We start from the raw sequence: 14468 nt of genomic DNA on the forward strand, positions 1-14468 counted from the left end.
CTGCTCTTTACGACCCCGTGGACTATCAGGCTTCTCTGACTGGGGGATTCTCCCAGCAGGAATGGTGGAGTGGGGTGCCATTTTCTCCTCCAGGGGATCTTCCCCACCCCAAGATGGAACAGGTGTCTCTTTTGCCTCATTCATCGGCAGGCGGATTCTTTACCATGTGCGGAGCCCATCTATGGTTTTAAGGGCGAATAGTTTTGAACCAGTTAGATGTCCTGACAAGTTATTTCTGTACCAAGGCAATTGGAAGCGTTCACAGATATGCAGAGGCTGAGAAAGTTTATCTTTTAAGTACTACCATTGAAAACTTTGTTAAATGATGTACTGCAGCCAACAAAAAACATGGATTAAAATAATAAGACTAAGAAGGCAAAGGGATTAAAAACTTGGTGGTAAGGTTTAGTTAAACAGCCTTAAGGTTACAGTGTTATGTAGAATTATAAAAATAAATGCAAACATAAATATGTAAACTGGGTCTAAAATTTCAGCTTATGTCTTTATAAGCTTAAAAGGCATGCTAAATGTTCAATATGTAAAAACAAAAAAAAATACTGCTTTATTTTTAGCATGTAAAGATATGCATGTTCTTAAGTTAAACATTAAAATAAACGGACTTTGTCACTGTGGACAGAACCTGTAGAATAAAGGCATATCAAATGTTAACCTGACAAAATGGGAAAACCAGTAGTATAGTTTTGTTTCCACTAGTTTTAATTACAGGAGTGGGAGAGTAGCAAATTTGTAATGCTAATACTAGTAGTGTAAAAAGAAACTATAAATTACCGATTGGGGTGGTACTGGATTGAAACCTTGTGTAAAGTACATCTTGCCTGTGGAAAATCAGTACCTACTGCTTTATGTAGTAGCTACTTGAAGGTAAATTTGACAATAAATGCTACAAATAGAGTACATATTCAAATTGTAGGGGAAGTGGTGGAAAACAGCAAGGAAGCATTAAAATTGGCATAAAGTAGATTGATACAGGTACTGCTGAGTTACCACACTCAAACTGGTTAAATGTTCCTATTTTAAAAGATTGAAATTGGATCAAAAATCAATCTATAATCCTGGATACCCACATTTGTAGAAAACCGTAAAAGAATTTAAAGACTATGAAAACAGTGAGTCATAAGGGAGCAATATTTTTATTAGACAACTCAAGCTATAACATTTATAAAATATACAGTACAGGTTGTAATACTTAAGATGCTTTCTGTGGTAGATAACATGAATCCATTGTAAAATAAATGTTCAATATCTTCCTATGAGTGATAGTTTTACTGATGTATACATGTTTTTTAAAATTGTACATTTAACATTAGTACACTTTATGTACTTAGAATTAATAAAGTAATCCTTTAAAGAAAATACACATCACAAAAACTGTCAGACTGTGACTTCAATACTTAAAGCATTTAGTAAGCCAAATAAATGAAAAGTTGAGATAACTAAGAAGTAAATAGTTTAGAGGTGTGTGTGCATTTATATTATTTTCAAATTGTCCTGAAACATTTCTAAGTGATTTTATACTAGGGTGCAGAGAAAACTTCAATATATTTCTAGAAATCACAAATTATCACATTGCAAAAAAGCCTAAGAGCTAAGTTAAATGCTGGAAAATAACATATTTGAACATTTTTACTGTTACGAAATCAGTTCAGTTCAGTTCAGTCACTCAGTCGTGCCCGACTCCTTGCGACCCCATGAATCGCAGCACAACAAGCCTCCCTGTCCATCACCAACTCCTGGAGTTCACTCAGACTCACGTCCATCGAGTCAGTGATGCTATCCAGCCATCTCATCCTCTGTCGTCCCCTTCTCCTCCTGCCCCCAATCCCTCCCAGCATTAAAGTCTTTTCCAATGGGTCAACTCTTCTCATGAGGTGGCCAAAGTACTGGAGTTTCAGCTTTAGCATCATTCCTTCCAAAGAAATCTCAGGGCTGATCTCCTTCAGAATGGACTGGTTGGATCTCCTTGCGGTCCAAGGGACTCTCAAGAGTCTTCTCCAACAACACAGTTCAAAAGCATCAATTCTTCGGCACTCAGCCTTCTTCACGGTCCAACTCTCACATCCATACGTGACCACAGGAAAAACCATAACCTTGACTAGACAGACCTTAGTCGGCAAAGTAATGTCTCTGCTTTTGAATATGCTATCTAGGTTGGTCATAACTTTTCTTCCAAAGAGTGAGAGTCTTTTAATTTCATGGCTGCAGTCACCATCTGCAGTGATTTGGGAGCCCCAAAAAAAATAAAGTCTTGACACTGTTTCCCCATCTGTTTGCCATGAAGTGATGGGACCAGATGCCATGATCTTCGTTTTCTGAATGTTGAGCTTTAAGCCAACTTTTTCGCTCTCCTCTTTCACTTTCATCAAGAGGCTTTTTAGTTCCTCCTCACTTTCTGCCATAAGGGTGGTGTCATCTGCATATCTGAGGTTATTGATATTTCTCCCGGCAATCTTGATTCCAGCTTGTGCTTCTTCCAGCCCAGCGTTTCTCATGATGTACTCTGCATAGAAGTTAAATAAGCAGGGTGGCAATAGACAGCCTTGGCGTACTCCTTTTCCTTTCTGGAACCAGTCTGTTGTTCCATGTCCAGTTCTAACTGTTGCTTCCTGGCCTGCATACAGATTTCTCAAGAGGCAGGTCAGGTGGTCTGGTATTCCCATCTCTCTCAGAATTTTCCACAGTTTATTGTGATCCACACAGTCAAAGGCTTTGGCATAGTCAATAAAGCAGAAAGATGTTTTTCTGGAACTCTCTTGCTTCTTCCATGATCCAGCAGATGTTGGCAATTTGATCTCTGGTTCCTCTGCCTTTTCCAAAACCAGCTTGAACATCAGGAAGTTCACAGTTCACGTATTGCTGAAGCCTGGCTTGGAGAATTTTGAGCATTACTATACTAGCATGTGAGATGAGTGCAATTGTGCGGTAGTTTGAGCATTCTTTGGCATTGCCTTTCTTTGGGATTGGAATGAAAACGGACCTTTTCCAGTCCTGTGGCCACTGCTGAGTTTTCCAAATTTGCTGGCATATTGAGTGCAGCACTTTCACAGGATCATCTTTCAGGATTTGAAATAGTTCAACTGGAATTTCATCACCTCCACTGGCTTTGTTCATAGTGATGCTTTCTAAGGCCCATTTGACTTCACATTCCAGGATGTCTGGCTCTAGATGAGTGATCACCATTGTGATTATCCGAGTCGTGAAGATCTTTTTTGTACAGTTCTTCTGTGTATCCTTGCCACCTCTTCCTAATATCTTCTGCTTCTGTTAGGTCCATACCATTTCTGTCCTTTATCGAGCCCATCTTTGCATGAAATGTTCCCTTGGTATCTCTAATTTTCTTGAAGAGATCTCTAGTCTTTCCCATTCTGTTGTTTTCCTCTATTTCTTTACATTGATCGCGGAAGGTTTTCTTATCTCTTCTTGCTATTCTTTGGAACTCTGCATTCAGATGCTTGTATCTTTCCTTTTCTCCTTGGCTTTTTGCTTCTCTTCTTTTCACAGCTATTTGTAAGACCTCCCGGACAGCCATTTTGCTTTTTTGCATTTTTTTTCCATGGGGATGGTCTTGATCCCTATCTCCTGGACAATGTCACGAACCTCATTCCATAGTTCATCAGGCACTCTATCTATCAGATCTAGTCCCTTAAATCTATTTCTCACTTCCTATGTATAATCATTTAGATTATAATAAATGATAATTTAGGAACTGTAACAATAAGAACATTATGTGTTGTATATTATGGGATCGATGTACAAAAGGCAGGGAGCTAAGAAGGAGATGAAGAATGGTATATGCACCTAGGAAAGACCTAGTTACTGAACTTTGTAAATTTTGCTACCTTCCAATTCTAAGCAGTGGATTTACTTAAATATAAACTATTTTAAGTGCCACAGTTAACTTCTTGTTCAATTGCTAAGTCATTCAGTTGCAACGCCATGGACTGCAACACACCAGGTTTCCCTATCCTTCACTATCTCCCGGAGTTTGTTCTTCAAGTCATTGAGGCCATCCAGCCATCTCATCCTCTGTAGCCCCCTTCTTCTCCTGCCCTCAATCTTTCCCAGCATCAAGGTCTTTTCAAGTGAGTCAGTTCTTTGCATCAGGTGGCCAAAGTATTGGAGTTTCAGCTTCAGCATCAGTTCTTCCAATGAATATTCAGGACTGATTTCCTTTAGGATGGACTGGTTTGATCTCCTTGTAGTCCAAGGGACTCTGAAGAGTCTTCTCCAGCTCCACAATTCGAAAGCATCTGTTTTTTCAGTGCTCAAGCCTTTTTTATGGTCCAGTGCTCACATTCTGTAATGACTACTGGAAAAACCATAGGAGCAGATTTTTCACAATTGAATTTTACCATAATGAATTCTAAGGACTTAACAGTTGACTCTTTAAAGAGAGAGAAGCTAATTCTCAACTCTCACCACCAACCTGGCCGTCTCCCCATCACTGTTTTGTTATTCCTTTCTCAGACATCTATATAATTCTTCTTGCTCTACAATCTTTATTGAAAAGTATCATCCTCAGAAAAGCAGCATGAGCATTGCCTGGGAGCTTGTTAGAAATGTGTTATGCCAAGGTAACAGTGGCACAGATTAGATGATGAACTGTATTGTTAAGCATCTATAAACCTCAGTTCACACAGTGCATTGTACATTATGAATGTTTAATAAGGGTTAAATAGTATTAGAATCTAGAAACAGGTTCGTTCAAGCAGTGTTATTGTATGAGAGATTTTGTGATTAAACTAGGCTATTGCAACATCCCTCTTTAAATCAACGATTTGGGCTCGTTTTCTATATATTTCAGATGAGAACTAGTGCTTCTGTTTTTCTTTGTAAAGATGGAACACAAGGAAAACTTATTGAACAATCCAAATTTTAAAATGTTGAAGGAGTACAATTTAAAATGGCAGAAAGACAATTTCCCCAGTGGTCCAGTGGTTAAGAATCCACTTTCCAAGGCAGGGGACGTGGGTTTGGTCACTGGTCATGGAAGTAAGATCCCACATGCCACAACTGCTGAGTGTGCATGCTCACTCAGCCCATGCACAAGAGAGGCCCTGAGAGAAGTCTCTGCACTGCATTGCAACAGGAGAAGCCTCCACACCACAACAAAGACCCAGAACAGCCAAAAAATGCATAAAAAAAAATAAAGGATAATGAAAGAATGAACCTTTCTCTAGTAAATAAAATAACCATGAAGTAGATTGAAATTAGATATTTCAAGGTTTCTGAATAAAATATCCATTTACAGCAGCTATATATAATTGATAACAGGTACATAAGAGCATTGGCAATAATTGTAATAGTAGCTTTAGTAAGTTACAGGACTTTTCTGACTCATGAATGATCTACTCCCCTGAAGGCGCTACAAAACCTTTGTTAGCAAGGGAAAACCAGACCAGTGATGCTTAAATTTAAATATGCAAACCAGTTGCCTGGGAAGATCATGGTGGTGGTTTAGTCGCTAAGTCATATCTTACTCTTACAACCCCATGGACTGTAGCCCCCCAGGCACCTCTGTCCATGGGATTCTCCAGGTAAGAATACTGGAGTGGATTGCCATTCCCTTCTGCAGGGGATCTTTCCGACCCAGGAATCAAACCCTGGTCTCCTGCATTGCAGACAGATTATCAACTGAGCTACGAGGGAAGATCATATTAAGATGCAAATATTGATTCACCAAGTTTAGGGTAAACTTGAGATTTCTTGCGAGTCCCTGTGGGGTGTTGTTGCTGCCACTTTGAGTACCTACCACACTTTCAAGAAGAACAATAATAAAACCTATATTGTATCTACTGTCCATGAAAATGATGCTCAAAAAAGGTAATTGGCTTAAGACCACACAGTAAGTATCAGAACCAAATCTGATCTCAAGGTCACTTTATACCATCTATACAATCCTGTCTTCATCCATACTACAACACCTACGTAGAAGATTGTTGTGAGGAAAAAATTCACAGAATAATGAACAAAGCTCATTACTTCAGGTAAGGTACATAGGTCAGAAAACAATGGCTCATGGAAGGGAAAATGAATTTTGTTTGTAACATGCTGAGCATGATTTGTGACAGGGACATTTGTGGATAAGTCAGACAGGTATTTAGAAATTCAGATCCAGAGCCAGAAGACATGTCATGATTAGAAATTTAGGTTTTAGCTTTCTGACTTGAAGCTGGCATTTGTATCCATCAGAAATCACCCTGGAAAGAGTGATAGGAAATAGAAGAAAAAGAAAAGGAGGTTAAACCTTAAGGGCCACACCTATATTTGATGGGTAGTTGTTAAGAATGAAATATATTCAAATTTATAGTTTCAACTGAATTAAACAACAAAAATAATGCACTACAATCACTGAGTTGAATAATGAGTAGGAGAACCTTTTATCTTTACAGAATCATGCGATGCAGGAGACCTGGGCTCATTCCTTGGGTCAGGAAGATCCCCTGGAGAAGGGAATGGCAACCCACTCCAGTATTCTTCCCTGGAGAATTCCATGGACAGAGGAGCCTGGTGGGCTATACTCCATGGGATCGCAAAGAGTTGGACACAACTGTGCTAACACTTCAGATTTTTTAACTTATAATTTATAAACTATAAAAAATCTGTAATACCACACATTATTCCATATTGATTCTAATTTTGTGATTCACTACTACATGTCTGTATCTAGTTGACTTTTGTTAGTGGTGGTAGTTATGTTCTCTAAAGTTTCTTAAAAAACACTGAATTCAGTTCAGTTCAGTCGCTCAGTTGTGTCCGACTCTTTGCGACCCCATGAATCACAGCACGCCAGGCCTCCCTGTCCATCACCATCTCCTGGAGTTCACTCAGACTCATGTCCATCGAGTCAGTAATGCTATCCAGCCATCTCATCCTCTGTCATCCCCTTCTCCTCCTGCGCCCAATCTCTCCCAGCATCAAAATCTTTTCCAATGAGTCAACTTTTTGCATGAGGTGGCCAAAATACTGGAGTTTCAGCTTTAGCATCATTCCTTCCAAAGAAATCCCAGGGATCATCTTCAGAATGGACTGGCGGGATCTCCTTGCAGTCCAAGGGACTCTCAAGAGTCTTCTCCAACACCACAGTTCCAAAGCATCAATTCTTCGGCCCTCAGCTTTCTTCACAGTCCAACTCTTACATCCATACTTGACCACTGGAAAAACCATAACCTTGACTAGACGGACCTTAGTCGGCAAAGTAACGCCTCTGCTTTTGAATATGCTATCTAGGTTGGTCACAACTTTCCTTCCGAGGAGTAAGCGTCTTTTAATTTCATGGCTGCAATCACCATCTGCAGTGATTTTGGAGCCCCAAAAAATAAAGTCTGACACTGTTTCCACTGTTTCCCCATCTATTTCCTATGAAGTGATGGGACCAGATGCCATGATCTTCGTTTTCTGAATGTTGAGCTTTAAGCCAACTTTTTCACTCTCCTCTTTCACTTTCATCAAGAGGCTTTTTAGTTCCTCTTCACTTTCTGCCATGAGGGTAGTGTCATCTGCATATCTGAGGTTATTGATATTTCTTCTGGCGATCTTGATTCCAGCTTGTGTTTCTTCCAGTCCAGCTTTTCTCATGAGGTACTCTGCATAGAAGTTAAATAAGCAGGGTGACAATAGGCAGCCTTGACGTACTCCTTTTCCTATCTGGAACCAGTCTGTTGTTCCATGTCCAGTTCTAACTGTTGCTTCCTGCCCTGCATATAGGTTTCTCAAGAGGCAGGTCAGGTGGTCTGGTATTCCCATCTCTAAGAATTTTCCACATTTGACCTTGCCAAAGTCAAAGACTTTGGCATAGTCAATAAAGCAGAAATAGATGTTTTTCTGGAACTCTCTTGCTTTTTCCATGATCCAATAGATGTTGGCAATTTGATCTCTGGTTCCTCTGCCTTTTCCAAAACCAGCTTGAACATCTGGAAGTTCACAGGTCATGTACTGTTGAAGCCTGGCTTGGAGAATTTTGAGCATTACTTTACTAGTGTGTGAGATGAGTGCAATTGTGCGGTAGTTTGATCATTCTTTGGCATTGCCTTTCTTTGGGATTGGAATGAAAACGGACCTTTTCCAGTCCTGTGGCCACTGCTCAGTTTTCCAAATTTTCTGGCATATTGAGTGCAGCACTTTCACAGCATCATCTTTTAGGATTTGAAATAGCTCAACTGGAATTCCATCACCTCCACTAGCTTTGTTCGTAGTGATGCTTCCTAAGGCCCACTTGACTTTGCATTCCAAGATGTCTGGCTCTAGGCAGTTAATCTTACCTAACACATATTTCCTCTATGAGTTACTTAAGAACAGTACACTACCCTTAGGGATCATTTAAAACAGCCAAATCACTCATAAAAAGCACAAAATTCCAAAAATCCAGTAATTATATTCTGAAAAGGATACTTGTTTACAGTATGAGAACTGAGACAAGATAGGCTGTCACCTTTTTCCATTTCATCAGGGATTATACATTTCAGGGGACTGGTACAATGTATAATTGTATAACTATACAATTATAAATGTATAATTATACAATGTATAATTTATAATGTATAATTTTTTTGCTGCTCTGCACATCAATATGCCATTAGTTTTGATTTCAGGGTTACTAATTTTAGTAAATGAATTCACAATCTGTGAAAAATAAGTATACACCAACAACATGCTTTGTTCAGTATTTTTTCAACTTGAGTTTGGGAAGCCATATTTCTACTAATGAAGCCTAAAAGTTCTGACTTTTCTTTTTTCTTGGTAGAGAGTACCACACTGATGACTGCCACAGGTTCAAACATCAATACAAAAGTTCTGAAGGACTTGTACATGGTTACCATGAACTGCTTAGGAGACTTGCTATATTCTCTTCTGTTGGCACTGAGCCAGAAAATCTAGCTTACTAGCAACATTATTTCATTATCCTCTCTGGGATGGCAGGAGAATATTCCCAATATGAAACAGGAAGAGTTGAAATCTAAAATACCTGTTCCCAACTGTTAATTTCAAAGAACTCTCAGGAGGATTAAATGATGGTATGAATCTATATGCCAAAAAAAATTACAGGAAAATTGAGGGTTTCCATTTTCTGTTTGGTTGGCGAGACTGCAACTATTTATGAAATGAGATTGATATTCGAGGGTGACAAATTACCTCAGCAGGGTTACACACAGCAGAAGGGAATTGGGCCTTAGTTTTTATTAGTTGGCAGTTTTGAGCCAATCATCCTAAAGACTATCCTAATGATAAAAAGGGGAAAAAATGATATTTCTTAGTCTATGTGGCTGCCGTAACAAAATACCATAGACTGGGTAGCTTAAACAACATAAATTTTTCTCACTGTTCTGGATGCTGACAAGTCCAAGGTCAAGATGCCAAGAGACTCTGTTTCTGATGAGCACTCTCTCCACAACTTGTAGACAGCAGCCTTCTCATTGTTTCCTGATGTGTTTCAGGGTGAGGAGAAGGGAGGGAAAGAAGCAGGAATGGGAGAGAGAACGAGCTCTCTGGCATCTACTTGTGCTGTGCTTAGTCGCTAGCTCAGTTGTGTCCGATTCTTTGCAATCCCATGGACTGTAGCCTGCCAGGCTCCTCTGTCTATAGGCATTCTCCAGGCAAGAATACTGGAATAAGTTGCCATGCCCTCCTCCTCCAGGGGATCTTCCCAACCCAGGGATCAAATCCATGTCTCCCGCATTGCAGGCCGATTTTTTGCCATCTGAGACACCAGGGAAACCCAAGAATACTGGCGTGGGTAGCCTATCCCTTCTCCAAGGGAACGTCCCAACCCAGGAATTGATCTGGGATCTCCTGCATTGCAGGCAGATTCTTTACCAGCTGAGCTACCAGGGAAGCCCCTATTGACCCTGGACAGGTGAATTTTCATTCCAATCCCAAAGAAGGGCAGTGCCAAAAAATGTTTAAACTACCCAACAATTGCACTCATTTTGCATACTAGTAAGGTTATGCTCAAAATCCTTCAAGCTAGGCTTCAGCAGTATGTGAAGTGAAACCCAGATGTACCAGCTGGGTTTAAAAAAAGGCAGAGGAACCAGAGATCAAATTGCCAACATTCGTTGGATCATAGAGAAATGAAGGGAATTTCAGAAAAATATCTGCTTCATTGACTATAAGAAAGCCTTGACTATGTGGATTACAACAAACTGTGGAAAATTCTTAAAGAGATGGGAAAACCAGACTACCTTACTGTCTCCCGAGAAACCTGTATGCAGGTTGATAAGCAACAGTTAGAACTTTATAGGGAACAACTAACTGGTTCAAATTTGGGAAAGGAGTATGTCAAGACTGTGCATTGTCACCCTGTTTATTTAACTTATATGCAGAGTAGATGATGTGAAATGCCAGGCTGGATGACGCTCAAGTGGGAATCAAGGTTGCCGGGAGAAATATCAACAACCTCAGATATGCAGATGACACCACTCTAATGGCAGAAAATGGAGATGAAGTAAAGAGCCTCTTGATGAGGGTAAGAGAAGAGAGTGAAAAAGTTGGCTTTTCACCAAAAACTAAGATGATGGCATCTGTCCCATCACATCATGGTAAATAGAAGGGGAAAAAGTGGGAGTGGTGACAGATTTTACTTTCTTGCACTCCAAAATCACTGCAGATGGTGAGTGCAGCCATGAAATTAAAAGACACAGGCTCCTTGGAAAAAAAGGTGTGACAAACCTAGACAGCTTATTTAAAAAGAAAGACATCACTTAGTCAACAAAGATTCATATAGTCAGAGCTATGGAATTCGCCTGCAATGCAGGAGACCCCAGTTTGATTGATGGTTCGGGAAGATGCTGGAGAAGGGAAAGGCTACCCACCGCAGTATTCTTGGGCTTCCCTTGCGGCTCAGCTGGTAAAGAACTCCCCTGCAATGCAGGAGACCTGGGTTCAATCCCTGGGTTTGGAAGATCCGCTGGAGAAGGGAAAGGCTACTCACTCCTGCATTCCCGCCTGGGAAATCCCATGGACAGAGGAGCCTAGCAGGCTATAGTCCATGGGATCACAAGAGTCAGACATGACTTAGCTACTAAATTACCACCACCACATATGAATTTAGGGGGGAAACCAAGACTCAACCACCACCACCACCAGTTCAACCTACAGCAAAATGGGAAGGCCGTGCATTTTGAGACGTGCAGCCCTAAGCAACTACTAGTTTACCGACACTGAGCTCTTAGGCAACAACCTGTTTACTCAGCTATTATATGCTAAATATTTTGTAATAATAAAAAAAATGAAATGAAAATCAACTTGGAAGTTTGAGTTTAAGAGGTTTCCGTATTCTAAAAAAAATTTTAACTAAACTTCTGCACAGTTTTGTTTAAAGAAGAACTGCAGATATTCAATTAATTTCCATCATATGCCTTCTATGATTGCTAAAATGGGCACAGTGCTCTATGATTATAAAGTCCTTATATATTATTACTATTTTAAAACCTCAGTTCACTAAGATAAGAAAAAACTATTACCATCATCAATCCTATGCTAGAGATAAAGAAAATAGGGTCCAAGAGATTTGAACTGGAGCAAATAATACAACAGTGATGAAATGATCAATAAATTCCTCAGTGTGATTAACCTTTTACACTTTTGAAGGTAGCATAGTAATTCATACCAAAACCAACTACTTAATCTCTTGAAATCTATCCTGGAAAACAATAGAAGAGTATGAGAAAATCTGTAAAAACTGGAAACAATGTGTATGTCCAGGTATAAGATGTTAGTTACATACATTAATGTATAACTGTTAAAAAGAGCAAGCTCTCTACTGATGGATAATGGAAAGGGTCTCATAACATACAGGAAGGAAAAAGTCTAAATAAAAGTCAAAAGCAAATATAATATTACTTCTTTTACATTTTCTTTTTTTACTGTTAAATGTATTTGTCTCTCCATCTATATAGAAAATGTAGAAAAATATTTGGATATTGCACATTTAACAGTAGCTACATCTGAGTGGTAGACTTTTGGATAATTATTTATCTTTCATCATCATGTTCACGTTAAAAGAAAAAATAAAGTTACTTTACCTTTTTTAATTAAAACATTTCTGCAGAAATTTTGAACAAATTATACATGATATTAAGTGTTACCCACCATCCAGGGATGTCCTGAGAACAGGATATTTCTTATTGGAAATTACTTTTAAATTACAGGAGGGGTGGCAGTGAGGAGATACCCCTCGTCCAAGGTAAGGAGCAGTGGCTGTGCTTTGCTGGAGCAGCCATGAAGAGATACTCCATGTCCAAGGTAAGAGAAACCCAAGTAAGATAGTAGGTGTTGAAAGAGGGCATCAGAGGGCAGACACACTGAAACCATAATCACAGAAAACTACTCAATCTAATCACGCTAAGACCACAGCCTTGTCTAACTCAATGAAACTAAGCCATGCCTGTGAGGCCACCCAAGACGGGCGGGTCATGGTGGAGAGGTCTGACAGAATATGGTCCCCTGGAGAAGGGAATGGCAAGCCACTTCAGTATTCTCCCTTGAGAACCCCATGAACAGTACGAAAAGGCAAAATAATAGGATACTGAAAGAGGAACTCCCCTGGTCAGTAGGTGCCCAATATACCACTGGAGATCAGTGGAGAAATAACTCCAGAAAGAATGAAGGGATGGAGCCAAAGCAAAAAAAAATACCCAGTTCTGGGTGTGACTGGTGATAGAAGCAAGGTCTGATGCTATCAAGAGCAATATTGCATAGGAACCTGGAATGTCAGGTCCATGAATCAAGGCAAATTGGAAATGGTCAAACAGGAGATGACAAGAGTGAACGTTGACATTCTAGGAATCAGTGAACTGAAATGGACTGGAATCGGTGAATTTAACTCAGATGACCATTATATCTACTACTGTGGGCAGGAATCCCTTAGAAGAAATGGAGTAGCCATCATGGTCAACAAAAGAGTCCAAAATGCAGTACTTGGATGCAATCTCAAAAACGACAGAATGATCTCTGTTCGTCTCCAAGGCAAACCATCCAATATCACAGTTATTCAAGTCTATGCCCCAACCAGAAACACTGAAGAAACTGAAGTTGAACAGTTCTATGAAGACCTACAAGACCTTTTAGAACTCACACCCAAAAAAGATGTCCTTTTCGTTATAGGGGACTGGAATGCAAAAGTAGGAAGTCAAGAAATACCTGGAGTAACAGGCAAATTTGGCCTTGGAATACGGAATGAAGCAGGGCAAAGACTAACAGAGTTTTGCCAAGAAAATGCACTGGTCATAGCAAACACCCTCTTCCAACAACACAAGAGAAGACTCTACACATGGACATCACCAGACGGTCAACACCAAAATCGGACTGATTATATTCTTTGCAGCCAAAGATGGAGAAGCTCTATACAGTCAACAAAAACAAGACCAGGAGCTGACTGTGGCTCAGATCATGAACTCCTTATTGCCAAATTCAGCTTTAAATTAAAGAAAGTAGGGAAAACCGCTAGACCATTCAGGTATGACCTAAATCAAATCCCTTATGATTATACAGTGGAAGTGAGAAATAGATTTAAGGGACTAGATCTGATAGATAGAGTGCCTGATGAACTATGGAATGAGGTTCATGACATTGTACAGGGGACAGGGACCATCCACATGGAAAAGAAATGCAAAAAAGCAACATGGCTGTCTGGGGAGGCATTACAAATAGCTGTGAAAAGAAGAGAAGCAAAAAGCAAAGGAAAAGAGGAAAGATATAAGCATCTGAATGCAGAGTTCCAAAGAATAGCAAGAAGAGATAAGAAAGCCTTCCTCAGTGATCAATGCAAAGAAATAGAGGAAAAGAACAGAATGGGAAAGACTAGAGATCTCTTCAAGAAAATGAGAGATACCAAGGGAACATTTCATGCAAAGATGGGCTCGATAAAGGACAGAAATGGTCTGGACCTAACAGAAGCAGAAGATATTAAGAAGAGGTGGCAAGAATACATGGAAGAACTGTACGAAAAAGCTCTTCACGACCCAGATAATCACGATGGTGTGATCATTCACCTAGAGCCAGACATCCTGGAATGTGAAATCAAGTGGGCCTTAGAAAGCATCACTACGAACAAAGCCAGTGGAGGTGATGGAATTCCAGTTGAGCTGTTTCAAATCCTGAAAGATGATGCTGTGAAAGTGCTGCAATGAATATGCCAGAAAATTTGGAAAAATTAAGCAGTGGCCACAGGGCTGGAAAAGGTCAGTTTTCATTCCAATCCCAAAGAAAGGCAATGCCAAAGAATGCTCAAACTACCAAACAACTGCACTCATCTCACATGCTAGTAAAGTAATGCTCAACATTATCCAAGCCAGGCTTCAGCAATATGTGAACCGTGAACTTCCTGATGTTCAAGCTGGTTTTAGAAAAGGCAGAGGAACCAGAGATCAAATTGCCAACATCTGCTGGATCATGGAAGAAGCAAGAGAGTTCCAGAAAAACATCTATTTCTGCTTTACTGACTATGCCAA

Source organism: Budorcas taxicolor, chromosome 14 (assembly GCF_023091745.1).
Source record: "Budorcas taxicolor isolate Tak-1 chromosome 14, Takin1.1, whole genome shotgun sequence".
Classification (NCBI taxonomy): Eukaryota; Metazoa; Chordata; class Mammalia; order Artiodactyla; family Bovidae; genus Budorcas; species Budorcas taxicolor.